We start from the raw sequence: 27,750 nt of genomic DNA, 5'->3' as shown, positions 1-27,750 counted from the left end.
CGTTTCGACGAGGAATGAAGTAATGTTCGAAGTTCTCCATCACCTTGTCGAAGTCTTGAGCCTCGGTGTCGGACAGCTTGAAGGTCTGTAAGTCGTCTTCAGCTTGTGGTCCCATGATGTAAATGAGAGCGTCGACTTGGTGTGATGATGGTTGAGATACCAGTCCTGATGCACTGTGGAAGCGCTTGAATCTCTTCTTCCACGCCGGCCATTCGTTAGGTGTTGTAAAACTGAAGGCTTCGGGTGGCGAGATGCGAAAAGTTGCCGTTACCGTTTGTTCGGTAGCACCGTTGTCGGCAGAAGTTGAGGGATTGTCCATTGTTCCTTCGTTTGTAGTCGATCCTGCGCTTTACTAATTATTAGTAGACTCGCGGAACGATCCTACGCTTTACCAATCATTAGCAGACTCGCGGAGCGATCCCACTTCTGACACCATGTTTCGTTTTACGTTCTTTTGCGAAGGGCACACATGGACAACCTTTCGTGCCGGAGTCAGGCTGAAGACTGACGTCTCGTTTATTAAATCTAAAACGAAATAAAAGAAAGGCGCCTCTGGTACGGGGCGCTCAGGTTACGCGCGAAGCGGCGGGACAGATGTTTATATCTCGGGCTCCGCGCGCGAACGGTTGCTCTCGCTCGGTCGCTTTGGACTTTGGAGCTCGCTGGCGTCAGCGCGTCGGCGACTCCATAACAGAATGGCTGGACGTTCCGCAGCCGTGACGTTTTCCCCATTGAGTTTGCGGCTTGGCGAGAGCCATCTATCGTCGGGGAGGTCTCGGCTATCGGGCAGTAAATGATGATGATGATGATGATAGTTCATGATTTTGAGGCTAGCGTTTTCCTTCAAAGGCAGTGCCCGGTGGGCGCGCCGCTGGCTCTTCGATTGTGTGCCTTTTAACTATCTTATATTATTTATACATATATACGCGTATAAATAATGAATACAACGATGACGATGTAGGGAGGATGACACACCGGGCGGCGTATTTTGAAATCCTACCCAGTACAGGGGGGCGGAGCCAACAAAAAAACAAAAACAAACAAAACAAAACTATGTCGACTCCTATTGGTCCACGTGACTATGACGTCACTGGCTGTTCTTTTTAGCGGCAGCAGCTTCTTTTTTAGTTTTGTTTTGTTTTAATTACAAATTCACTGTAATGGGCAGTTGCGCGGGTTGCAATAAGGGTTAAAATAGTTCGCGATACTTTTAATTACGAACAAAAGTCGTTGCGCTAGCAATAAATGACGCCCAAAGATGCGATTGCACGGCCGGCACGGCCGAGACGACGCGGACTGACGCGGACGGACGTGTTCACGTGTTCACTGATCTCTAGATCAGTGGACGTGTTTACAACTTTACGCTGATGTGCGCGCGGGCTTTATCTCGCAAGCTTCCAAAGGTTTGTGGTTTCTAGTTTATGTAATTGTGTTTTTATAGTCTCGAGCATCTCCGCGCATTGAAACACGCCGCACTCCAGAATGCCAGTGTCAGTTTGATGGAGGCGATACTGTTTGTATTGTACGCCGAGCTACTGAAGCCTTTAAGCGTAGCTGGAGAAAAGACGATAGACTTGTTTGCATTTAAAACGTGAAATGTCGTGTTCGGAAGGTGCGTACGTACAATGCCAGACCAGCTGAACCAGTCCCACACGAACAGTTGTTTAGACTGGTGCACGACCGCTAGAAGCGCACATCCGAGAAACTGCCTACGATAGCAGCCACCTTCGCTCAACTCCGAGACATTCGGAAGGGTTCCGCACCGCGGGAGGCTGCAACGCCGAATCTGTACCGCGGAGTCGCACAGGTTCGCTTGCGAAGGACCTTCACACGGTTATATGCGAAATATAAGATAGTCGCACTTTAGGGACACTTATCAAAGCTTTGGCATGCTCTTGTGAAGTATCACAAAATTTGCAACTTCAAATTTGTTTCTAGAATAATGCGGGTTGACTGCATACCTCCTGAAACAGTGGAACCTCGTTTGATTATTTCAACCTACCTAGGCCTTCACAGGCATGAAGCAGTCTCTCAACACAAACAATGACCCTCTTGTCACCATATCAAATGAGAAACGAGTTGGCTGGACCGTTATAGGATTAAAGAAAGTATATTTAGAAAACGGTAAAAATATATACAAATGTGCAAATAAACTTGAATCATACTCAGTTTGTGTGGGCTTGATTTTCCGGTTCTCGTCACTGGTCTTGTCACCGTCCTGAAGCTCCGGCACACCAGCTGTTCACCTGCTTGGTCATCGAATCCAGCTGCTCTAACAGTGGCACCTGGATTCAGCCTCTTGCGGGCACTGACCAATCTTAAAATGGCAATGCCTCAAGCACCTGCCAGAATTAAAGATAGTTGGGTGGGTTCCTTCAAGTCGCTGCCAAGAGTTGCTCCTGCCGGTGAATTATCATTCCAGCTTCTCGTCTGCAGGTGCCCTGGGTCGCCGCCGAGAATTCCCGCAAGGGCCTCGGGTCATTACAGTTTGTCTGGTTGTTGCTGAAACACTCATCTGGATTATCGTCCGAGTCGACTTGCACGGGGCACGCCAGACTCCGTTGTTCAACCCTTGCCACTAGCTGCTCGCTCCCGGTTGGTTTGCCCCTCCTATTCCTGGCTATATTCCATACCTGCCAACTCTTCCTAATTTTTCGTAAAATGTATGAATTGGGAGTAATTTTACGATTTTACGAATCTTGCTTCAAACCTTACAAAAACCTTTTTTTTTTTTTTTTTTTTTTGTAACTCTGTTGTTGGCGGTATCTTGCACCGCCACAAGAGGAAGATAGGTACCGTCCACAGCAGCGTCGTGGTTCTAACTATTTGTCTATCCGGTGGCCACGGATCGAAAACCAATCCAAAGCTCAAAGCCTTGTGTTCGGCGGTGCACGGGTGCACATTGGTTCGGCGTGCTCAGACGTTGTTGGGCCTCGTTGCTTCGGACAGTTTCGAGGCGAGAAGTATAGCGTCTGTGTTTGTTGCACGTGTAACTGTAGCATTCTCTTGGTCACTGTGGCTTTGCGGCGCAATACCAAACTCCAAACCTCAAAAGAGGTACTTTCAGGTGTTCATGAAGTCCTACACCTCGAAATTTCCGTGCTTCATGCCACCCAAAAAGCGAGAGAAGTTTGGATTCTGTAGCACGTGCACGTGTGATGTGAGCGTTTCGCACGCTGGCCAGGCTGACATTAAGCTGCACATCGCTTCGCGTCACCTCCCCCGCCGCGGCTGCGGAACTTTTACAAATTTGAAAGTCCACAGGTTGGCAGGTATGGGATCCCCTTCACCAGAATTTAGTTGCACTAAATTTCTCATGTGGCATGTTATGCAATCTGTACACAGTTTCCTAGTCACATCACTTTGTAGCCCTAAAACAATTATGTTGTGTGCTTGTCTTTAGGCAGCCAGAAGTTAGTCAGCCTCAGTGGGCATCAGGTGTCTCAGCTGTAGGTGAGAAATGTAGCCAGTGCAGTACCCCTGCTAGCCTAGGGTCTTTAACGACCATTAACATCCCAACAAACAATATATTTTCCTGCACAACCGTATGGTACAGCCAACAAACTCCCCATTTTGACTGTCATTAATTAACTGGAAACTTCAACCAGTATATTTTTCAGTAAAGATAAAACATGCAATCTTTCCTACCTACCAAGGCTTTCCTCCTACCGTATTGCAGCTCGGGGCACATACAGCAAAAGCTTCTGCCACACAGCAGTTTTAACTTGTCTTGATAATTGATGCGACGAGTCACTTGCTGTAAATGATCAATTTAGCCAGTGCAGTACAATTGCTAGCCTGGGGTCTTTAACGTGCATCATGCAGTAGTGATATTCGACCGCATGCCGGTACGATACTCATCCAGATAGAAACGTGCAGGGGTGGCAATTGAGCCCAGGATTCCTGGGTTCTGCAGCGCGAGCTTTCGCTCCACGTGCTCCGAGCTGGTGTGTGCTAGTCCACCGATCCCCCTTTTTTAGCTTGTCTTACTAAACTGACTGACTGCAAGCTCATTTCCATAAAAAATATCAGCATGTCTTCACATTTGAGATAACAAAAACAATCTCTCATTTTAGCAGTAGCCTGCATAGCGTTCAACATCCCATACTCTTGGCTGAAATGTATGTTCTACCACTTTTGCTGTTGTACACGGTTAGTGCAGACAGGGAATTCTTTTTGTGATAGGGTTAAGGATGGTGTACTAACACATCTATCGTTACGTTTTGCGATATTCTCTGCCTCAATGGTTTCTCTCATTGAGAAATTGAGGCAGAGATTACAGCAAAACGTAACGATAGACGTGTTAGTACTCAGTCTTTAAACTTATTACAAAAAGGACTAGACTACCTAGCCTTACATTAATTTTAATTTAAGTTGAGAAATCATTGAGGCAGAGAATGCCGCAAAACATAATGAGAGAGGTTTTAGTACTCCGTCTTTATCCTCGTCATAAAAAATTAGACTACGTAGCCTTACATTAATTTCAATTTGAGTTAGTTTACAGTTTAGCTTCCCATTGAAGGAAATAAGACCAATTATTTTCCATGGCTCTAGTTCATAATACAAAAAGAAGACAAAGAAAAAAGTAAATATACCAGAGTTGTTAGTCAGCACTGAGTAATTGTCTTTTTTTTTTTGTGTGTGGACTTGAGTGACTGTTTTGCGGGTCTGCTGTTCCCCCTGTACAAATGACCGATCAACTCGCCTGAACCTGCGTGTTAACGGGTAGTGACCCGTCTCTAATCACAACAATGACGACAATAGCCGAAGCCTAACAATATCTGGAACTTAGCACGTGTCCTGTGCTTTGCCAACCTCAGCGCGTGGCTATGATCAACATAGGTGGCACTTTATCGGCTCCAGATCTTGTGGCTGCGAGTTCAGGGAGTCAAAGCTGCTCGTTTTTCAATAATTTTTGTTTTTGTGATGTTTATTGCATGGGGAGAAAAACGAACGTGTGTTTTATTGGTCATAAACGTCTGATTCATTTTGAGCGGTATTCATACAAAGTACAAAAATTGTTGAACTGCCCTTTTAACTTTAATCCCGGTCAAAAGTTAACCACATTTCCCTACGAGGAGGAATTTTAGGTCACGTGACTGGTACGGCGGGGAGAAATGGCGGTGGCCCTGCGAGGGAGCGTCGCTCGGTGTGGAACTAATACATCATAGTAGCTGCAATCTCAGGCGCTTTAGTCGGCAGTGAATGGTGCAGGAGGCTGCCACTTTTGCTTTCGACATTCCTAAGCCTAAATGAATACGGTAATTGTAGGCATGGCAATGTCTTTGGAATACTATAGTGGATTGCCTTGACTCAATCAGCTGGGTAATGATAGCATGCAAAAGCAGACAGTGCCCCAATAGACCTTTTGCTAAATTTCCCATGCACCAGGGTGCATGCTAAAAGTGTAGTTACATGTGCTGGCGTCTGAAGTAAAAAGCCTAAAACAAATTTTGCCTTGCATGTGCGTTCGTCAAAGTCTTATTATGATAATTTACTTTGAATCTTTATTATGAGAAAGGCCAGCGCGTGCGAAGCGTGGAATTACACTTTCAGCATTCTCTTGATGCTTGGGTAATTTAGTAATAGGTCTATATTCACTGAGACCAAATTACATGGTTTTCAATTTATGATGGGTTTTATATACAGTTTACATGCTGACCAACCATGCTGCCGGTGTACCACCCGCCTTTCAGTGTTCACTTGCTGATCGTTTCTAGGACTGAAGTTCATCGTCCTTTTTCAAACTTAGAACGAAATTTCAACGAGGCTTGTCTCACTTCAGACTGCGAAACATTTAGAAATTTTCCAAACAACGGTTAATTTGGTTTTACCTTATCCAATATCTGTACCACACGCAACAAAAACCGTTTCTTAAGCTGTTTGCCGCACTGCGTCGCGAAAACCCGGTAGCGCACATTCTTGGGTCCCTCCTTTTCGGGTACTTTTCCTTGAAAGCCACTTACATTTGCTACAGCCAGTAGGTAGCACCAGCTACCCCCCATAATAAAATATGGAGATCGCTCATTCTGCCCTCGCCAAACTTGGCTAGGTACTTGTAAATACCTAGCAGGGAAACTTTTTACCATGGTTAAAGTTAATTAGCTTCAAGCAAATGGGTTCTGGCTTCCTGTTGGGTTTTCTTTTCAGAGACCCCAGCAATGGACCTTTTTCCAGTAAGCTTCTGCGCATGCATACGCCCCCTTCCTTGTTCTTGTTTCCCGCTGTCACCATTTTGGTGGGGCAAAGTTCCAGTCAACCAACATATTCAGCGCTTATCGTAGCACGTATTTCATGTTTTTTGGCTATTCTTGTTCGAGTATGGGGCATAAAGGCCTGTTCTCACACTTGCGAATTTTAAGACAGAGTGCCTTGGAACCTCTTAAAATCTCTTACGAGAGGACACACTGACACCATCTACAGTGCAATCCACTTATAACTAGAGCCCTGCGTGGATAACAGTTTGATTAATCCGCATCCGAACCGCATCCGCAAACTTTTTACATTATTGTATCCGATACGCATCTGCAGGCTTTTTATCTGAATCCGAACCGCATCCGCAAAATGTGGAACCAGATCCAACTCACAATCCAAGCATTCATTGTACATCATAACATCAAGCGTAACTGAAAAAAAAAAAAAAAAAAAAAAAAAGAGCATTTTTTTTTTTTTATTTTTGTACAAAGAAATCTTCGGGTCACCATTCTAAGGGGTTTCAGTTTCATCATATTTATATTAAAAGCGATCAGCCTTCCCGAGACACTACGCATAGAAGGAAAAATGATCTCAGTTATGCGATCATCCTAGGAGTCCGCGACACTCTGCCCAAAAGAAGCGCACAAAAAGGATACATATATTTATGTATTTTTTGTTTTGTAACACCTATTTTATGCAGACGCATACTTTTGAAACATAAGAGTTAAAAAAGGGCATATTAAATTATGACATTTCAGTTCCATCAAACAATCAAAAATAAAGAGGTTCATATTCGTCCGGCCACGACGCAGGGCGTTGTAGTTGGACGAATATGAACTGCCAGACTTTTTGGCTAGGACTCTAAGCATACAAAAAAGAAATACACAGGCAGTTTACGGGCTGCCTATGTGCGTGCGCTGTTGATTCTGAAACTTTACAAACTGTGGCCGCCACAGGGTCTTTTGTTTTTGGAATCATGACCACGCTACTCTTTGCAGAGAGGGGGACGTTTCTTCTACTTTCTTGTGACTTGTACGTTTGGGGTTTTCTTTACAAAGAGAAAGTCTTCCGCTTATCTCGAGATGATTGATGCCTTACATTCTTTGCTTTTTGTACAGATAGCATTTTTGATGAGATGGGACGTATTAACTGAAGCAATCTTTAGTGAGAATCATATCTTTCTTAGAATTCCTATCCTTTCTTCGAAAAACGTTTTGTGGAAATATGTTTCATGGACATACATTTCATGGACAGACTGTTTGTTGTATTGTTGACAACGCATTTCTTCACTAAGCCGCTAAAAGCTAGCGTGCGATTCACTAAGGCCTGCTAACCAAACCATGCCTCCCCCTCCCCTGTAATCCAGGTGAGACGCAAAACGTTTGTTACGAAAATAACAGGGTTGTGTTTGTCGAAACGTGTCAGGTTTTTCGATGAAACGAACACGGGAAGCCTTTCGATCAAACATTGCGTGTCAACGAAACGATCTGTAGATGAAACGTCAGTCGACGAACTGAGTGCAGGGGTGGAACTGCTGCGCCATTTTGCGCCAGACGCATTTGTCTGCACCATCCTGCACCTTGTTGCAGAAACTGCGCCACAGCCAATACCTTGCGCCTTTATGCACTAAATCGCAAAACGTGCAGCAAAAAAAATTCTGTTTTGACTTGGTTTCGGTTTCTATCGACTTGACTGGCAACAATGAGCGTGTTTAACCTGGTTGGCCTTGCAGTCGTTTGTTCTGTTTACTCTCCCTGTGTATCCCGAGTCGGAAGCGCGAAAAAACTGGGGTTCGGATTCCAAGCGCTACATTACCTGCTACTGGGTTGTTATTCTTCAACCATAAGCGGTTAAGCAAGTCGGCCGAGGTGAGGTCAAGTCGTTAAGCATCAGATTGCGTGAGGCTCTGCGGCCCGGGATCCGGACGTCAGCCAGTTGAAAACAAATAAGCAAAAGATTCCTTTTAGTACTTTATTGTTAGAAGTTGGAACCGCATTCACGCAAAGTAATTCGTGATTTGGTAGAACTGAAACGGGGTCCTATTTGAAACGTTACTGCCCAGCAGCACTTACGCGAACGGTAGATCTCCTCGGCGTACGTTAACCTTGCTCCTGCTTATCGCTTCGAATACGATAACTCCGTTAATCGTAGTCTGCTGCTTCGATATTGAGTTACACAACAGGATAAACTCAAAATTTGTTGCCTTGTTCCTTTGCGCAGCTGCACGTCCGTTGCTTACACACGTCACGTGGTTCGCACATATAATTACTATGTTGAGCACGTGTGGGTTGTGCGATAAGCAGTGCAGTTTGAATTTTGAGCAGCTGAAAGCCACTCAAAAACAATCAAGGACACTGTCTTCAGAAATGTATGGTACTTGCTTTTTGGTTCTCATTAAGGCTTACAAAGTGTTTTTGCATCTGTTACACTGTTATTTCATCTACCTAAATCCCCAACCACTCATGTTATCCGTGCTGCTAAGCACAATTGAAATTTCTCCCGTGGTTGTCTAGGACACTAGCTGAAGTTCAATGAAAACTGATCTGAGCTGCTCCTAGCCTGCTGCAGAATGTAGTCTTAGCTGCTCCCAACCTGCTCCAAAATGCATTTCATGAGTGAACGCCTGTGAACCCTGTGAATGCCACCGGGCAAAAATTTAGATCCGGATCCGCAAATATCCTTATCCGCAGTCCGTGACATCCGCATCTGATCCGCAATCCGCCAAAAGTTGTCTGATTTTTATCTGCTTCCGCCAGTTTACTGTGGATATCCGCAGATAATCCACAGATATGCAGGGCTCCACTTATAATGATAATTAGAAAACCTGATAATTCAATCGTTATAACCTTTTATTGTTGTATCTGGACTATAGTCAGTTACAGGTTAAGAAGGTAGCGGCAAATGCCCCTCAATGGGAATGAGATATCCCTCCGCCACCTCCGCATCGAATAGCGTCCCACCGTTTCCGTGACGTCGCGGCCAACGCGCGAGGAGGGTCTTGCCTTTCTGTACATATTTGCTTTATCTTTCGACTTTGACTTAGCATTGTGGAAGCCACGAGAGGGAGATTAGAGTTCTCCCCCACCGACGGAAACAAATACGACTTTCGGGGATTAGCTTCCCCCTCCGATGGATTCAAAGGCTGCTTTCAGGGGCTCGGTTCCCTCTCCGATGAATACAAAGGTCGCTTTCTTAAAAAGTGGGATCGGAGACAAGTGGGATTCCATTGAAGCGGAACAAGGAGCGTTTCCAGTGAACTCTTCTTTCGACTGCGGAGAGATTTGAAAGAGGCGCATCACACTTGTGGGAGGAGCTTCTTCTACCTTCTTGACTTGTAACCGACTATAGAAGCTGGGCATTTCTAGTCTTGAAACTCTAGAAACTGATCGTTAAAAGCAGCACTTGTTATATCTGGTATCGTTATAAGTGGATTGCACTGTATTGGGTAGCAGGTAGATTGCGGGACTGCCAGGTGGGAACTTGGTGGTCCTGCATATTTTCTATTTCTCTCGCACATCACCCTTTCTTGGCTCGGAAAAACTTTTGTCAATGTTATATACAACCTTTTCTAATAGGTATTACGCACATTTGACCTCTGAAGTCCTGCTGTGACGTACCTCGTCACTGGTTGCCTCGGTCGTACTCACACGCAAGAAATCTCTTAAACACTTTATTCCTTCGCATACCTGCGCGCAGCGGTATCGCTCGTGTCTCTAACCCTCGCGTTCCGCCCGACAACTTCGTCTTCCTCACCCCGCCTCACCGCCCCCGCCCCAGAGCCGTTTATACTGAGAGAGTTTGGCCTTAAGGAGATTTGGAGTCTGACAACCACAGCAGCGTAGTCTGACAACCGGGGGATGACTACTTCCGTCCGCCATATTGTGGCTCTGACTCATAGGAACTCTACGCGATTTCTCAGGAATGAACAAGACAAAGAAGTAACGCCATATTGTGTTATCGCGAAATCCGCTTGTTCTAGCGGCCAACAAGCTCCGCCCATCGGCCAAACTCTCTCAGTATAAACGGCTCTGTCCCGCCCGCGGCCGCTGCGCCATCTCTCGGGCTTGGCACGAAACACTTACAGCGGTCGCTCATGCCATTCGAGAGGTGCAGCCTATGTTACGTGCATGCATATGTGCGCTTCCCCCAACACCGCAAAACCTCTGCTCTTGTGAAATGCAATTCCAGGGTCACCGCGTAAATAGCGCTAGGCTGCCAGTGTGTTCTCTTGACTAAGAAGTTTTAAGAGATTTCAAAGCACTCAGTTGTAAGGAGTTGCAAGTGTGTGAACAGTCCTAAAAGGGCAACGAAGATCGATACAACGGCATGATGCCAATGTATTCTGGCAGGCGGAGGAAAGTTGGGCTGCCCTTCATTTGTAGTTCAAAGACAACTCCCCAGGTGGCGCTCGTTACTGGAAAAAGCTCCATTGTCGACTTTCCAAGAATTAGCATTGCCAAAGGTCGTGGCGAGCGATCCACACAAAAAACGGTTTGCCACAAGCCCCGCCGGTGAGTGTTGCAGGAGAGGGGACAGGTTTGGTTGACTTCTGCGTGTACCCCAGTGACATGCCACTGTAGTTTCTATAACCGCTACACGCAGCTGCAAATTGGCCGATAATTTTTTTCTTTTTTTTTTTCTTGTGCAATTACGCAGCAGAATAGCAGATTTTTGGGGGAAGATGACACGTTTTTTCTCACTGGTGCTTTGATAAACAATATAAAAAATACAAACTGCAAATTATTTCAACATTAAAATCATTGCGCTACCCCCCAAGTGTTCATAATGGCTGCTTGCCATTTCAGTTGTGACCCTTCCAATTCACAGCACATGAAAGTGGTGGATTCAGAGAAGAGGTCCAGATGTCCTGACTCCCCTCTTGAATTCTGCATGTGGAAAAGTTCAGGGTCGGGAAAGGGGGGGGGGTTGTAATTATATGATACGTTGACCCCCCCCCCCCCCCCCCCCCTTCGAAAATACCTGCGTCCGCCCCTGCATGAGATGTCAAGATCAATCTGGATTAACTGATTTTCTAGTCTTACTTCAGTGAAATGTTGTTCGGTCTCTCTGGTCAGCGGCAGTTGCTGGGTTCTCGCCTGGACAGACATCTGTAGCTAATCGCTCTTTGTCACTTTCATTGGGCAATTTTAAGGAGTGTTCTTTCGGGTTGAAATCAAAGTATGAGACATCCACAGGTAAGGTTTTGCAATATTTAGGCTTGAAGCTTGCTCTTAAGCCCCCTCACATCTGTTGGTCCTATGAACCACATTCTAAAAAGGGGCTAATGCTACACGATTCGACACATTTTAAGCTGGTGAAGCACGTGATTGCTGCATCATGCAAATGAGCTTCATTGTTAAAGTCATGTTGACATAGATGCGAGAACAGTATGCTTACAAGTCTCCAGCCTTACCTCGGTGGGTTTCTTTGTGATGACTGTTAAGGTTTGGCTGTCTCTGTTAACTGACATCCAGACCAGTGGTAATACCCTATGTTCACACCCTTTTTCACCAAGTCAAATCTTTGGCTAACAAGCAGAGTTTGCCAGTGGTCTTTTCAGTGCCGCAAACCGAGGTGGAACCCAGGACTCTCAATCTGATGTTAACCACTGCACTTCCTTTGTCCTATGTGCCACAGGTGTTGGTATCAGATCCTCCTCCCTTGTCGTAGATTGTACCATGGACAGATAAGGAGGTATGTGAATGTGAGGGAGCATTCCCTTTCTCTCCGTTCCTCCCCCTCGGGCCACCTTGTGGTGCATTTCAATAGGCGTAGCTGCATCCCTTCGGTCAATGATTTGACGATCTTGGCGCATAGCAGAAATAAGACGGAAATCGATAGGGCCTTTTTCATTTTATCGAGAAGGGGAGACGAATGTTTTAGCGTTCCGTCGGTATACCGGGGGGTGACGGGTTTTGTTTTATCAAGAATTATGGCAGATCTGTGTGAAAATGATATGGCATGTTAAAAATTGTTTTATGAATTGTCTTTTTTTTTTCTTGTATTCTTTTTTTGGTTTTCTTGAAAATAAACCCTCAAATGAGCGTCAGCAGCGTGTCTGAGCACTTGTTTTCTTGTCCTCTGTCAAATTGCACTGTTCCCTTGCTGTTAATTGGTTGGGTTGTTGCCAGTTTTGGTCTATAAGGAGCTTTGGTCCTCTCCCACTGCCTGTAACATCCCACGGGCACCTCTGGGGCTTTGTCTTACAAGGAGGCAACTCCCTTTGTAGCCCACCGACCTGGCTGTCTAGTCCTGGTCTCAGATTGGATCGCTCTTCCTTGCTCATACTCATTTTTATTCCCCTAATCCTCAACAATTCTCATTATTACAAGCTCTTTTGTTCTCCTATGAGAACGGGGGCACAAGTCCAGCACTCTTGTAAGCCATGGCAAATCTGGTATGCCTTTTAATAAAAGAAGACTAGTCGAGTAGGGGAGAAAAGCATTGAAATCTAAAGAAGATTAGCCGAGTTAAGGAGAAAAGCATTGAAATTTACTGTGACGTGCAAGACAATCATGCCTATACATTTTGAACATCAATAATCATCCCATTATACTTTGTTCCAGCTTAAGTCCAGATACAGCCAATGCTACAAGCGTGCGCTCTGGGCTTTCAGTGTTTCTGCCAAGCACGCGCGCTTGTGCATTGCAAGCACTGTGCAGGACCACATGCTCACACTTGTAGCATTGGCTGCGTCTGGAGTTAAGCTGAAGCGAAGTATAGGATGTTATATAAAAATCGGATAAATTCTTAATAGCTCGAGCATTAGTAGTGTTGTTTAGTGTTGTAGGGACTTTCTATTATAATATCTACTGTAAATCATGAGTGTATGGTACCATTAAAGGGCTTTCAGGGATAATGATTAGTACAGTGGTCCGAGATACGAGTTAAATTGTGTGAACAGCGATCGGGCAGTGCAGATTGCAGAGCCAAGGGGGTGGCAAGCGAAAGCGTTGGCAGAAGCGAGCATGTTCAACTTCGTAGAAGCACCCCCTACACGCGATACCTCTCCGCACTCTGCCGAGCACTTGATAGCATTTGTATGGTGCTGTCTGTACTGCCTTATTGCAGTTTGTGCGTTCTAGCTCATTGCAGACCACTGTACCAGAGTAACGATAATGATCCCTGGAGAAAGGGGACAAAGGACAAATCTCCAAACGCAGCCAGGTGGCTGGTGCACGGCTGAAAATATCCGCCTGGTCCTGGTACCGAACCAGGGGCCTCTCCATTTCCAGTGGAGTGCTCTACCATCGGTGGCCGAGTGGGCTGAAGCGCACACCCAGCTCGATGCGCGTGGAGCGAAAGCTCGCGCTGCAGAACCCAGGGATCCTGGGTTTGAGCCCCACCCCTGCCCGTTCCAATCTGGATGAGCATCGTACCGGCGTGCGGTTGTGTATCACTACTGCGTGAGCACGTTAAAGACTCCAGGTTAGCAGTCGTACTGCACTGGCAAAATTGCTCATCTACAGTTTAAACCAGTGTCGCCCCTACTGCAGACCAACCTTACGCTGTAAAAATCACTAAAACGTCCAATTTGCTCTACCAACTGAGCTAACCAGGGGTTAGATGCCAGTAGAGCAAATGGGTTTTATCAGTTAGACTCCCTTCTCCAGGCATTCTTATCGTTATTCTTTTCCAGCTCGCTTGCACCTTTGCATTAATGCAAACATGGTACTTAGGCATCCAAAGAAACAACTGTACTTTCTTAATTTTCAGTAACATCGCCAAGAATTCCACGAGCCAGGCACTTCGTTTCCTTTTTTGAGAACAGCTCCCTTTTGGCGCAAATTGTGCGCAAATACCACCTTTGCAGTATATTAGCAGGGTTTTCGTTTTAGCGCAAATGGCGCAGCAGTTCCACCACTGGAACTTATCCCTCAAAAAGTTACTATGCTAGTGTGGTGGAAACACGTTCGCACTAAGAACTATCGAAAGCAGCGGTGCCTCAGAAGGGTCGATAACCCATTCCACGAAGGACAATACGGGCAAAATTGGTTTACGACAAGGACGAATTCACTAAATGTAATGGCGCAAACAAGCTGGTATATGTAAAAATAAAGTAACAGTCACAAAGCCTCGCAGCTTGTGAATAAGATGAAGCGACGAAATTGTTTTTTTTTTTTTTTTAGCTCTTTACCTAGGCTTACATAAACGTTATGCATTCAAATTTCATAAATATACTCAACATGCAAACGCCTACAAAGGTACGTTCCATCGCTCGTCTGGAGGCAGCCATTTTTCCTTGGTGATGATGATGATGATGATGATAGACGCACGATTGGTTAATGACGTTGCTAGTTTTAACCTAAGAATTATTTGTATCCAGTATTAGATAAATTATAATATATTTAAAGCTATAAATGTAATTTATGATTTATTTAAATAACTCTGGTGTTCACAATTCAAAATCGGTCAAAACAAGTCCCAACGGCATCAATCCCATCAACAAAATGGCGGCCTACATTGTCTTCGGGCCTCCGCTACCTCCGCGTTGATCAATCGTTCGGCGAGAAGTAGCTGCTTGAATCGCAGTTTCCACACTTGACTGACTTGGAAAACTATCATTTTAAACCATCGGATGACAGTTGGTAAGTCGCAGGTAAGTGCTCGCTCCTGGGTTCTGCCATATGTTAGGTTCCTGTCAGACAGTTTACGAGTACACAAGGATGACATCTGTCAGTTGTATTGTTTACCGACATTGATTATTGATTGCTTACATATTTCGTCTTAAGTTACACACGCCTTTTAATTATTTGTGAAATTATAACCTGAACGAGTTAACGCTGGCGAGTCATCTTCATGTCTACTCGTCACGAGACAACACAGAATAATGACAAACACGCGAAAGTTTTCAACCGTAGCTCAGGAATTTATTGAATAGAGTTACTGGTACAGCCGCCGTTCCCCTCGCTCAACCAGGAAGATCATTTTGCCAGACAACCAGCTTCGATGAGCCCGTTTGATCTCATGGAAACAAAAGTAACAGGCAAGCTAGAAGTAGGAATGGTGAACTTTCAACAATATGGAAACTCGAGACTAAGAAACAGAAGCAGACGACACTCCAAAGGGCCCAAACTCGGCTACGCCCCATTCGTGGTTTATAGGAAAGACCCACGACTGATCTTCACACGAACGAAGTATGTCAAGACATGATTAAAATAGCGCAAACTTGACAAGGACAACAAAGAAGGCACACGTACAACAGGACTAGTCCATTCACCCTTAAACTGACAGTGAGGTGGGAGATACACGCTCGCAGGCACAGTCGGCTGCATCTTCTACATCACATGGCCCCGCTCTCTGCGCATGGGTGTTGGCGGACCGAGGTCCCGTGGCGACAGATGAACACACGACTGATCCAACGAGCACTAGTTTCCACCGCACTGCCAGCTTAGTGGTGAAAAGAGTATAGACTGTTTGACTAAAGGTCACCGATTGCCCTATTTTTTGGAATATATATTTCGTTTCACCTCACAATGGACTGCAGCCGACGCCACAACTTATCGGAGCTAATACAGCACTGTGTACATACCACGTGACTATAAACCCCTCCCTAGGGCCACGCGAAACTCCCAAGGCATTAAATTAACTCCGACGGCATTTTTAAAGGTGCTGTTATACGCTAGGTGTAGTGTACAAGAGTTTGCTTTTAAAAATCACTCATTGTTAGTGCTGCTGTTGCCCAGTGTGGTTGTTGAGCAGAGAAATGGTGTGGTTTGTTTTCCCTACGGGTGGATAAAGTTTCTTGTTTAGCCTCCATGTGGCTGAACATCAAGACCAAAGAAGGTGATCTGTAATATTACTGAGCATAATTTCCGAGCCTATCGGGCAAACCCAGGAGCACCCCCATGCCAGCCACTGCTCCTAGCACTCCGGTGCAAAGCAGTGAAGCTCGACGCGCTTGCGAGAGGCGGTACTGAGGGATGTAGCAGACATGACAATCAAGTGATCGCATCAGGAGTACAAGACCATAGTTCTGTCTTATCACAGGAGTCGCCATCCTACTATTATGCAATGTTTTATCGGGACTTTTAGCTCCTGACATTGCCGACATCACATGGAAATTTAGATGTGGGTGATCAACCTACCAGTGCAGTGGACAAGCAATTTGTATGCTTAATTTCATCTTAATTCAAAGTGCAGCCAATGCTACGTGCCAATGGGACCAACCAAACATCGTCAAAGCGCGGCATCAACATATCATGGCCTTAGCCCATCTTCCTGTACGTGTTCTTTCATCGACTAAATCAAGTGCAGTGTATGTCCTGTGACTTGCGCTTTAAGTGCGTGTGTTTGTGGTTGTATATGTTCAATACTTCATTTCTGCTTTGACCTAAATTAAACTAACTATAGACCATTCCATTTAGCGCTCTCTGGGCGGCACCATTTTGTTCGACCGCAGCGCCCCCTCCACACATCCGGGAAGTTCAGCGGGTTCGGCGGGGTAAAACGAGAGAGAGGGCACGCCGCCGACTCCGCTAGCAGACGACAAACCGGGAGGTTGCCGTTCTCCATCTTTGGGCTGTATCGGCGGGCTCTACCGAACACCGAACTATCGCTCGTGGCTGCCGTTGTGAAGTGGTTCGCGTTCTTAGAATAGTTGTGGCTACTCCAAAATCAGGCTATAGCTCTCTGTTGTTCTATTTTGCTAAATGATCAACTAGCATATCTTTTTTCCGTTACATAAATAGCAGTTGAGTCAGCCGGCAGTACTACCCTCAACTACTGCGTGTATTGCGGCAGGAGAGCACGTTTTTATTTATTATTTCAGACTTCCACTCATGGTCGCTAAAGGCCTACACCAGTACGAACTTTGGTATCGTAAAAAAGGTACAGCAACCGAATTTTCTTTTCGCCAAAGAGACCGGCCAATCTGACACAGTTTTCCCTATTCTTGTTTTTTATTTGCACGCAGGTAACAGTGCAATTGGACCCTGTGAGTCTTTTTATCTAGCATAGTATTACACGATAACTGGCATACCAAAATCTGCGCATCTGCGCTTGAAAGTTCCAAAATGACGCGATTTTAAACAGAGTTTGCACGCCAGCCGGACGCTACCTACAGCCCACTCGGTGGAGCGGATGGCTTGCGGGGGAGAGGGGGAGTGCATTTTTTTTCTCTTTTACCCTCTCTGCTATGACCCTAATGGAACGGTCTATACAATGGGTAGAAATGCTGTAAATTATTACTTTTGTACCATTTTTCTTTCCTCCTACTTCTCTGAATATTAGGGTCGACCAATAACATATTATGCTTAGTTTTTGCTTTCCTTAAGCCCATCTTGGCACAAATGTAGCGCAATTCTCAATGATAATGGCTTTTTGGTGCAAGATGTAGCAAGCTTTCGTTCATGGCGCAATTTGGTGCGAACGGCACAGCCCTTCCATCACTGAGATTGCGAGCTGATTTGCCGAGCTGTGGTTTTTCTCTAGCAAATCTGTCCTCAATCTCCAGCTTCTATGTCCTCGATGTCCAGGTATATTTCAGTCTTCAAAAATATGGCAAACTGCTAGGCAATTGTGTTGCATACATGAAATGTTCTAGCATCTTTAACGTTTAGTGAAGTTTATTTAGCAGCACGCCTAGCCTGTTCAGCGAGACGCTTACATTCCCGGAGCTCTTCATCGGATAATTTAACAAGTGACATGCATACATTTTAAATGATAAACTTGGTCATCTCCTAGAACCTTCTAACCCACTCCTGCTCTCCCACCTCAGTTACCTCTCCCCATGCATGGAACATGTAATGAGCAATCGAAGTGGGTGCCGCGCAACATTCATTGCTTGCCACGCCACGGGCGTGCCACAGTCGCATTGCGCGGCTTTGATCTGTATCGACCAGATCCGAGTGCCACGGTGCCGCACAGAAGTGACGTAGGGATGCCAGCACTGGTTGCCATGGATACTGGTGGCGCTGCCTTGCGGCACCTGTTCTTCATTGCTCATGTATTTCCTGCTTTACTCCACCCCTGGTCACAACCTCCCCGTTAACGAATCAGTGTCGAGCACCTCGCTCCTCCTCCCTCATCCGTCAACTAACCAGTGTTGACCCCCGCGGCCACGCTTTTATCCAGGCTTCAAGAAATGCTGAACACCTAGTTAAAGAATGTTTCACACTAAAAGAGGTAATTTGCATGGGCACCTGTGAAGTACTTGCTGCTGACTTGGGAACTGTACTTGTTTTTCTGGCACAAGTGCTAATTTTTTGCGGTGTCCTGAAAATTCATGAGAAACATAATCATCAAAGAGCTAAGAACGAAGTGCTATGTCCCTTCTTGAGCTACAAATGACGACGACCAAACAAGAATCTGAAACCTAAGAAGCTGAACATTGACAAAATAAAATGACCGCATCTCCACGTGGTGAATGACGTTGATTGGGGCGAAGCTCTGGTGGTGCTGATGATACTGATTTTGTTCATAGGTAGTGCCGAGTTCCGGGTTGCGTTTCAACTTCATTATTACTGCTTTACGGTCGGTGAAACGCAGAGCCAGTGGTTCTTCTGGCGGATCAGCTTGGATCCGTTAGAAGCCGTGGGAACGCATCTCCACCGCCCGAGTCAACAGTCCATGTCAGAAACAGAATGTGAGGTATGGTACGTGGTTATATACGCATTTGAGCATTTGACCCCAGCGCCCTCTCATCTATAAACGTTGGTCCAATGCATGCAAAGTTTAACGCGATTATATACGCATTTGACCGCAGCGCCCTCTCCTGTATAGACGTTGAGCGGCTACATGCAACGTTTCAGCCATGACATCCCCAGCTCTTGAGTTACTACCACATCTCAGAGCCCCCTACTCGTCCCGCAGTCGTGGCCGAGTGGTTAAGGCGATGGACTAGAAATTCATTGGGGTCTCCCCGCACAGGTTTGAATCCTGTCGACTGCGCAAACATGTTTTTTTTTTCTTTTTTTAAGAAGACAGATGCAATGGCAATCGATGTGAGCATGGCCGCCAGACGGACAAGGCTAGACCCTAAGGAGCTTCGCCCCTAAAATATTTCCCAGGTTTTCACTAGCATTCAGACATTGACATCCACCAATGCAGAATGTTTGTTCTTATGCAACTTGCTGCTGCAGCCCTATTTATTTAAGTGTATAGCCTACAACACAGATGTTTGTTCACAACTTGTTTTGCTTTTCTAATAAAAAATTAGATATTTTCTTTCTATTCTGTCATAAATTCTTGTTTCTAGTGGAATGCACTTTGCAATGCTGAGTAGAGTAGGTTTGCAATAATTGAAATTGATATTTCATGCTTCTTCATTCAAACAAATTTCAAAATTTTGGTTGTCCCGCTAAGTTTTTTTCGCTAATGTATTCATGAGGTGTTTAATTCATATGGCGTTTTGTGTAATTCCTAATTTTTTTTTTTCTTACAGCCTCGTTGAGTGTGCTTCTTTCCGAGCATTGGTGCACTGCAGAGAGGCAACACCTCCAGAGCTTGCTTCCACCAGACCCATATATAGAGAGAGTTTGGCCATTCATTGAAAACTATAGGAGGCAAATGAGGAGGTGCCATTTGCAGAAAGCGGGCTGGGCGTGTTCCAGGGCATCTACTCAAATTCGAATGTGACCAACCAGAATCTGAGAATAATACCCTGACAGTGGTCGCAAGAATCAAAATTAGTAAGTGCGTCGGAGTAACTCTGTGACTGAAAATATGGTGCACGTGATGTTTCAATCACGGTTATGCAAAATCATGGTGGAAGACGTACAAAGATATAGAAGATATAAAAAATCTGTGCTACTAGCAGAATGATTGACGTGATCCGTATGCCAGGTGCCAAGGACCAGGAATCTGCCGTTGGAGTCGTCAGAGTCCGTTCGAACAAAACTTAGTTTGAGCCAGTGCCGAATTAAGATATTTTGGAGCCCTGGGCTAAGGTTGTTACGAGGCCCCTACTCGTGATAGTAATAATGACCATGGTGGTGGAGGTAACAACAATAACGGCATGCAAGTTTTAAAATTTTTTGAAATCTAGATATTTTTTCATCGTATGATATTTGTCGAGCCTTTTCTAGATTTGTAGATTCAATGGAATTCATAGAATATCACATTGACAATGAAGTGGAGGGAATTTTTGATTAGAAACTGCTTTGAAACAAATCAACCGATCTAGCAGATTATAGAGTAATTTTGAGGTACAAAACTCAAAATGAAATATTTAGGAAAAGATTTAGATGTATTGGTCATATCCAGCAGCTCCGTAAAGGAAACTAAAGAATTTCTGTTGAAGATCATGACCCCGTTCACTTGTTTGACTAGAACTTCTGCTTGATTTATACAGGCAGAAAAAAAATATTCCAATAGTTGAAACGGCTAAAATATTTTTCTTTCCTTTTGGGAGGGGAATCAAGCCAGTAGCACTCATTCAAAAAATTTTTCATGAAAATCGAGGAGATATTTTCGAATTCTTGTACCCACACGCTGTCTTTTTTAAGGGGGAAAATGTTTCAATCATTTTTAGTCATAATATTGTTCCTTCTAAATGCAGTAATGTCGACGGGCTGCAACTTCGCTAAAAGGTTGCAAAAAAATGTGTATTATGCGTACTGCTCGAGTAGTTTTTGACAGCACTTGCTTAACTTCCAACAGCCAATTGTTCGTAAACAATGCAAGAAAGAAAAAAAAAAAAAACTTATGTTTTTTTTTTTTATTGAGTTTAAATTAGAAGACTTCAAGGTGACCGTCGGCGTCGACAGCTTCACCCTCCGACAAGGGGCATGAGAGGCGACCTTACTTTTGTTGACCTGGCACGCTCTTGTATAACAACCTCACAAATGCCAGCTAGTCTAAAGACTGGAACTTCATAGTATGCCCATCTCCCTGCTGGAAAAAGGAAGGGAACGAGAAGGCCAAAACGCCAGAGGCACTTCTTAGTGTTTTTTCTGCTCTTGGTCTGAACTGTAGTAAATTAAACACAATTTTCTTTTTACAAGTTTTAAGGTCCAGCACAGGTCTTCCCGAGAGCCCAGGGCCCAAGGTTGCAGCCCCCTTAGCTACGTACCTTAATCCAGCCCTGGTTTGAGTGGCACATTCGTTTCTTAAATCTTTTTCCATGATCACAATCGAAACAACACGTGCACCATATTTTGAACAATGAAGAATTACTATATATAATTCTTACGCACTTGGCGTCCACCGGACAGATGGAGGGCTTGAAATGCCCTCTTGGCCAACCAAAAGTCAAAAATAATCCCCTAGTGGTGGTCCACTAGGAAATTATTTTCGGCTTCTGGTTGGCCAAGAGAGCATGTCAAGCCCTCTGTCTGCGTCTGGTGCACAACCTGGCTCTTTCCGCTTCCCCCATTGACCAAACTCTCTCTATATACCGCTCTTGCTTCCGCGGGCGATTCTTCCCCCAGTGCACCAGTGCTTGGTGAGAAGCGCACTCAACGGGGCTCAAGCGGGCACACATGAGCTATGAAAACGGGCATCACACGAAAATTTCCATAGCAACTTGAGCGGACGCTGCGGCATCGCATAGGTCCACATCACAGCGTCTGTGCAAGTTGCTATGAAAACTGCTGCGCGGTGCCCATTCTCATCGCTTGTGTGTCCCCTGCTTAATAGTTCGTATTAGACAACTTCTTGGCCCAACAAGCTTAATTTTGTTTTGAGTTGTCATGTGCTGTCTAACGGTCCACGACAAATAACATTTGTAAAGTATAAATAAACTATGTCATACATTTCACAAATGTTTCATTTTTGGCATACCTGCTTATGATCAGTAGGCCTGTGTAGAGGACATCATCAAATATATCTGCTTTCTGTGTGTAGCCATTCATACGGCAAATCATAATTTTATCTTGCATCATATTTAGATAAAATTCTGATAATTCAAACGAAAGTCGCAGCTTCCTAGAGTTTGAATTAGTGAGAGTCTACTGTATTTCTTGTGATATCACAAGTTTGGTGTTATTTACCAAAAAGAACTTGTCAAAAGGTGCTCACTGTTAAGAGTGCCTCTAAAAAGATAGGAGCTTGAACTTGCAGCATTTAGAAAGGTTTGAGGCGATTTTTATTCCAAATATATTTTCTAAACCTACAACCACATTACTTTGTCGTCCATTTGGAAAGCTGCACGAGAGCAAAACACAACTGACGAGAAAGCAAGCTACAGTCCCTAAGTGATGGAAAACTGCAGAGGGCACTACATAAGCATTTCCCACATTTAGGAATGCACTTAAATGTGGCATACCCATGGTGAATACAAAACTCACGACTGTAATTGAAGCTTTGTAACACTTACATCTCGGTTCATGGACTTCATTCGTTATCAAGGTTGGGCCGTCTTTGTGCCTAGGACTTCAAAAATTGTTTCAAGGTTTAACGATCAAAGCTTAGCAAGTAGATTTATAAACCTATTAACATTGAGTAGTTTCTCAGTAATTAGGAATGAAGAAGTGACATGGCTCTTGAAGAATAAGGAGATATGTTAGCAGAAAGTACTCTATACTCTGTTCACTCCTAAGCTGTCAGTGATGTGGGAGCTATGCGCTCTCCGAACCCATCAACCACCTCCCTTTCATCACCTCACCCCACTCTCCGAGTGTGGGCATGAATGAACGCGTAATTACATGGTGAAAGATTTAAATATGACTGGTCCAATGAGCATGTAGCTTGCACTGCACCTACCCTGGCACGTCACTGGTGTATTCGTGGAAGTCAACAAAACCTGTCCCCCTCTCCTGCTACACTGGCCAGCAGCCCCGTGACAAACTGTCCTTTGTGTCGATCGCTTGCCACGACCTGCGGCGATGCTTATCTTTGAAAAGTCGACAATTGCAAAGGAAGCTTCTGGGGTTTGTGAGGGAGAACACAAAAGGAAGCCAGGTGGCCCCCAGAGACGTCACTTGAAAGACGACGTGAGAGTTGATGGGCACTTTCACCTTTGATTTGTTTAATTTTTTTAAATAAGAACTAGCGCACGCAGGAATGTTCTTTATTCTATAAGTGACACAGATTAGTTCTTGCAGTTAGTAGGCCAAAGTATGAAAATCATTGCACCACCCCTTTCATACACTGTTAAACCATTGCGAGTCACAGAAGTAGCGAGAGGAAATAGGAGACAAGACTTTTCAGCTGTGTTTCATGAATGTCGGTTGGCCAGAGAAACAAATGGAGACGCAAGATAACAGCGACATACATTATAAACATGATGCTTTATGCGAGGATGGCAACACAGGTGCAACACAGCACAAACAAGCAAGAGCTGGTTTTTTTTGTTCGTATTTTAAGTTGTGAGGCTGTCATTTAAACGACTACAGTATGGCGGAGAATGATCATTCAGGTAACCAATTGAAGCGGTAAATGTTTTATGCTTGCCCATACCCTGTTTGAGTAAAATGTGAAATAACACAGGTGTCCTGTCTGCACTAACAGTGTACAACTGCAAAAGTGGTAGAACATACATTTTAGCCAGGAGTATAGGATGTCGAACGCTATGCAGGCTACTGCTAAAATTAGATTGTTTTTGTTATCTCAAATGTGAACACATGTTGATATTTTTTATGGAAATGAGCTTGCAGTCAGTCAGTTTAGTAAGACAAGCTAAAAGAGGGGGATTGGTGGACGAGTGGAGTAGCGCACAACAGCTCGGGGCACATGGAGCGAAAGCTCGCGCTGCAGAGCTTTCGCTAAAGCCTAGGGTCGTTAAAGACCCTAGGCTTGCAGGGGTACTGCACTGGCTACATTTCTCCCCTACAGCTGAGACACCTGATGCCCACTGAGGCTGAATAACTTCTGGCAGCCTAAACACACACAACACAATTATTTAGGGCTACAAAGTGATGTGACTGGGAAACTGTGTACAGAATACTTAACATGCCACATGAGAAATTTAGTGCAACTAAATTCTGGTGAAGGGGATCCAGCCAGGAATAGGAGAGGCGAACCAACCGGGAGCGAGCAGCTAGTGGCAAGGGTTGAACAGCAGAGTTTGGCGTGTCCCGTGCAAGTTGACTCCGATGATCACCCTGACGAGTGTTTCAGTGACAACCAGACAAACTCTGTAATGACCTAAGGCCCTTGCGGGAATTCTCGGCGGCGACCCCGGGGCACCTGCAGACGAGAAGCTGGAATGATAATTCACCGGCAGGAGCAACTCTTGGCAGCGACTTGAAGGAACCCACCCAACTATCTTTAATTCTGGCAGGTGCCCGAGGCATTGCCATTTTAAGATAGGTAGGTGCCCGCAAGTGTATGAATCCAGGTGCCACTGTTAGAGCACCTGGATTCGACGACCAAGCAGGTGAACAGCTGGTTTGCCGGAGCTTCGAGACGGTGACAAGACCGGTGAAGAGAACCGGAAAATCAAGTCCACACAAACTGAGGAGGATTCAAGTATATTTGCACATTTGTATATATTTTTACCGTTTTCTAAATATACACTTTTTTCAACCCTATAACGGTCCAGCCAACTCGTTTTTCATTTGATATGGTGACAAGAGGGTCATTGTTCGTGTTGAGAGACTGCTTCATGCCTGTGAAGGCCCAGGTAGGTTGAAATATTCAAACGAGGTTGCACTGTTTCAGGAAATATGCAGTCAACCCGCATTTTTCCAGAAACAAATTTTGAAGTTGCAGATTTTGTGATACTTCACAATAGCATGCCAAAGCTTTGATAAGTGTCCCTAAGGTGCGACTATCTTATATTTCGCATATAACCGTGTGAAGGTCCTTCGCAAGCGAACCTGTACGACTCCGCGGTACAGATGGTACAGATTCGGCGTTGCAGTCTCCCGCGGTGCGGAATCCTTCCGACATGTCTCGGAGTTCAGCGAAGTTGGCTGCTATCGTAGGCAGTATCTCGGATGTGCGCTTCTCGCGGTCGAGCACCAGTCTAAACAACTGTTCGTGTGGGACTGGTTCAGCTGGTCTGGCATTGTACGTACGTACCTTCCGAACACGACATTTCACGTTTTAAACGCAAACAAGTCAATCGTCTTTTCTCCAGCTAGGCTTAAAGGCTTCAGTAGCTCGGCGTACAATACAAACAGTATCGCCTCCATCAAACTGACACTGGCATTCTGGAGTGCGGCGTGTTTCAATGCGCGGAGATGCTCGAGACTATAAAAACACAATTACATAAACTAGAAACCACAAACCTTTGGAAGCGTGCGAGATAAAGCCCGCGCGCACATCAGCGTAAACACGTCCGTCCGCGTCGTCTCGGCCGTGCAATCGCATCTTTGGACGCTATTTAATGCTAGCGCAACGACTTTTGTCCCTAATTAAAAGCATCGCTAACTATTTTAACTATTATTGCACCTCGCGCAAGTGTCTATTAAAGTGCATTTGTAATTAAAACAATACAAAAATAAAAAAGGGGCTGCTGCCGCTAAAGGGAACAGCCAATGACGTCATAGTCACGTGGACCAATAGGAGCCGACATAGTTTTGTTTTGTTTGTTTTTCTTTTTTCCTTGGCTCCGCCCCCCTGTAATGGGTAGGATTTCAAAATACGCCACCGGGCGACGGCGGTGCCGTAACCTCAGCTATGGGCCTCGGTTCTTCGGAGACGACAGGTTTAACTGGGCTACCTCCTTGGAGCCTGATGCTTCGACCCCAGTGGACACCAGTCAGCAAACAACGCCACCATTATTCCTGGGGCTCCTTTATGCACCGATAAAACGGCGTACCAGATCCCCACGGTTCGTTGCTGATGCGCCCAACAGGCCTCCACGAAATCTGGAGTCCTGCGAATCGAATTGCCATCCTTCCCAATACCAACAATCCATGTCGTCGCCATCATGCATGTATATGCACACCACATTATCATGTTCAGAGACGCGGCACGGCGGGCCTCCATGGTACGGGCTGCTGCCTTTCCCCGGAGCCGCGGCACTCCAAGCCAAATAAATAAATACCAAAGACTAAATACAAAATTCTTTGCTAACCAACAGCCGGTAGTTCCTTAAAAGAGAAAACAATCGTGTTCCCTCATTTATATGATACAAGTTCCAAAACTACACCATGCTATAGTGGCGCACATCACTGAAATAACCTACGGAATACAGAAAATAACATATTGTCTCTTGAGAGCAAAACGGCAAAATACAGATAATTGGGTATTTTTCTTTTTTTTTTCTTTTTCCTTCTGAAAGTCGAATTCAGAAACCGAAACTAAACGAATGTTTTCTGAAACTCTGGGTATACAGTGTGCATCGTTTCGAAACCGTGTCAAACAAAAACACCTCGTAACACATTTGGCATTGTTTGACACCTCGAGACACTGGCTTGCACTAGCGGACCGACCGCCGGCGTAGCGTAGCGCGTAGTCGTGAAATGTCTGCGACTGGTGGCGATAATAGCTCATCCCCCCCCCCCCCCCAAAAAAAAAAAAAAGAAAACACGGCTCTGCGCGGAGAAATTTGGAGACGGCACCGCCGCGGCCGCCGCTAACATCCCGATGCGCATTCGCGTCGACTGACGCGGTCCTCCCATCCGTCAGGGCTGGATTAGGCGCTGTAGGCGTTCTCCCTAATGGAGATGAACAAAGTGGAATGTATTCTCCCTAGTAAAGTATTTGGTAAAAGCATCCTTTTGGCAGGAGCTTAAGGTTTAGGGCCCCATCCTCCTAGGCAATTGTCTGAATAAAACAACTTTTGAAATTTAATATGAATTTTTAATCTTATTCCCTTGGGAGAGGCTCATCTCTCACACATTGAAGAACCGTTTTGGACGATGCACTTTTTTACAATCGTTTGTACAAGCTTTATTGTCCCCATGAACACCTAAATATACTCTCTTTACTCCACAGGAAATGTTCCGTCGCTTCAGTCCAAATGGGCAGGGCTGAAATAAAGCCCTTTGATGCGTTTGTGTCTGCAGGTAGCGTCGAATGAGCCACTGCACAAGGCAAGGTTACTAGACACAAGTCAATTAAGAAGCTTCCTAGAACGCCTGGCATGTTTTCGTAAAATCAGTCGTCTAGAAAAGGGCGCCAGGCGAAAAGGCGCGTGACGTCTTTTCGAGACCTATCCTCTCGATGGCGCTCACGACACTATCAGCCCGCCCAATAGACAGAAGCGGCGGAACCAGTATAAAGCTTGTTTCACATGCAGCGATTTCGGCCCTAGAGCCGCGCGATTTCTGCCGGCGCGGCGCTCATGCCGCTCAACCGCTGCGGCTGGCCAGAGCGCCGCGACGGCAGAAATCGCGCCGCTCTGGGGCCAAAACCGCTGCATGTGAAACATGCTTAACTTTGGATACACATTACCTGCGTTGGGAAGTGATTCTATTGTTCTTTATGGTAAACAAAAAGCCGGCACAAAAGTTTGGACAAAAGGAGAGTCCTTGAAAAACGGTCCGTCTCCATTGTCCAAAAAGGCGTCGCTCCTAGCGGCGTCATGAACCCTCTATCTTGGGAAAAGTGGCGCCACTCATTGTTGTGGGAATGCTCGAGACACGTGCCGCGCGCCGTTTCTGGGAAGAACATGGCTTCTGATATCTAGCTCAGTGGTATGGTGGTTATTAGCGGCGAGATGTTTTGGTTTCGCCCTCCTATGGTTTCCTCTCGTGACGTCCTTACCTGGGGTGTTTTGAA

The 27,750-nt window shown here is 45.3% G+C and overlaps 1 long non-coding RNA gene across 1 annotated transcript; it reads left to right on the top strand.

Annotated features, from left to right (window-relative positions):
- The first annotated feature begins 1,358 nt into the window (after positions 1-1,358).
- Positions 1,359-14,132, top strand: LOC121838013. Its single transcript, XR_006078402.1, has 3 exons — positions 1,359-1,403; positions 2,423-2,595; positions 13,912-14,132. It is a non-coding gene; the product is annotated as an uncharacterized LOC121838013 (long non-coding RNA).
- The last annotated feature ends 13,618 nt before the right edge of the window (positions 14,133-27,750 follow it).

The sequence above is a fragment of the Ixodes scapularis genome, unplaced genomic scaffold (assembly GCF_016920785.2).
Source record: "Ixodes scapularis isolate PalLabHiFi unplaced genomic scaffold, ASM1692078v2 PGA_scaffold5__190_contigs__length_132052651, whole genome shotgun sequence".
Lineage (NCBI taxonomy): Eukaryota > Metazoa > Arthropoda > Arachnida > Ixodida > Ixodidae > Ixodes > Ixodes scapularis.
Note: the sequence above shows the minus strand (reverse complement) of the source record. Positions and strands in the feature narration are given on the sequence as shown.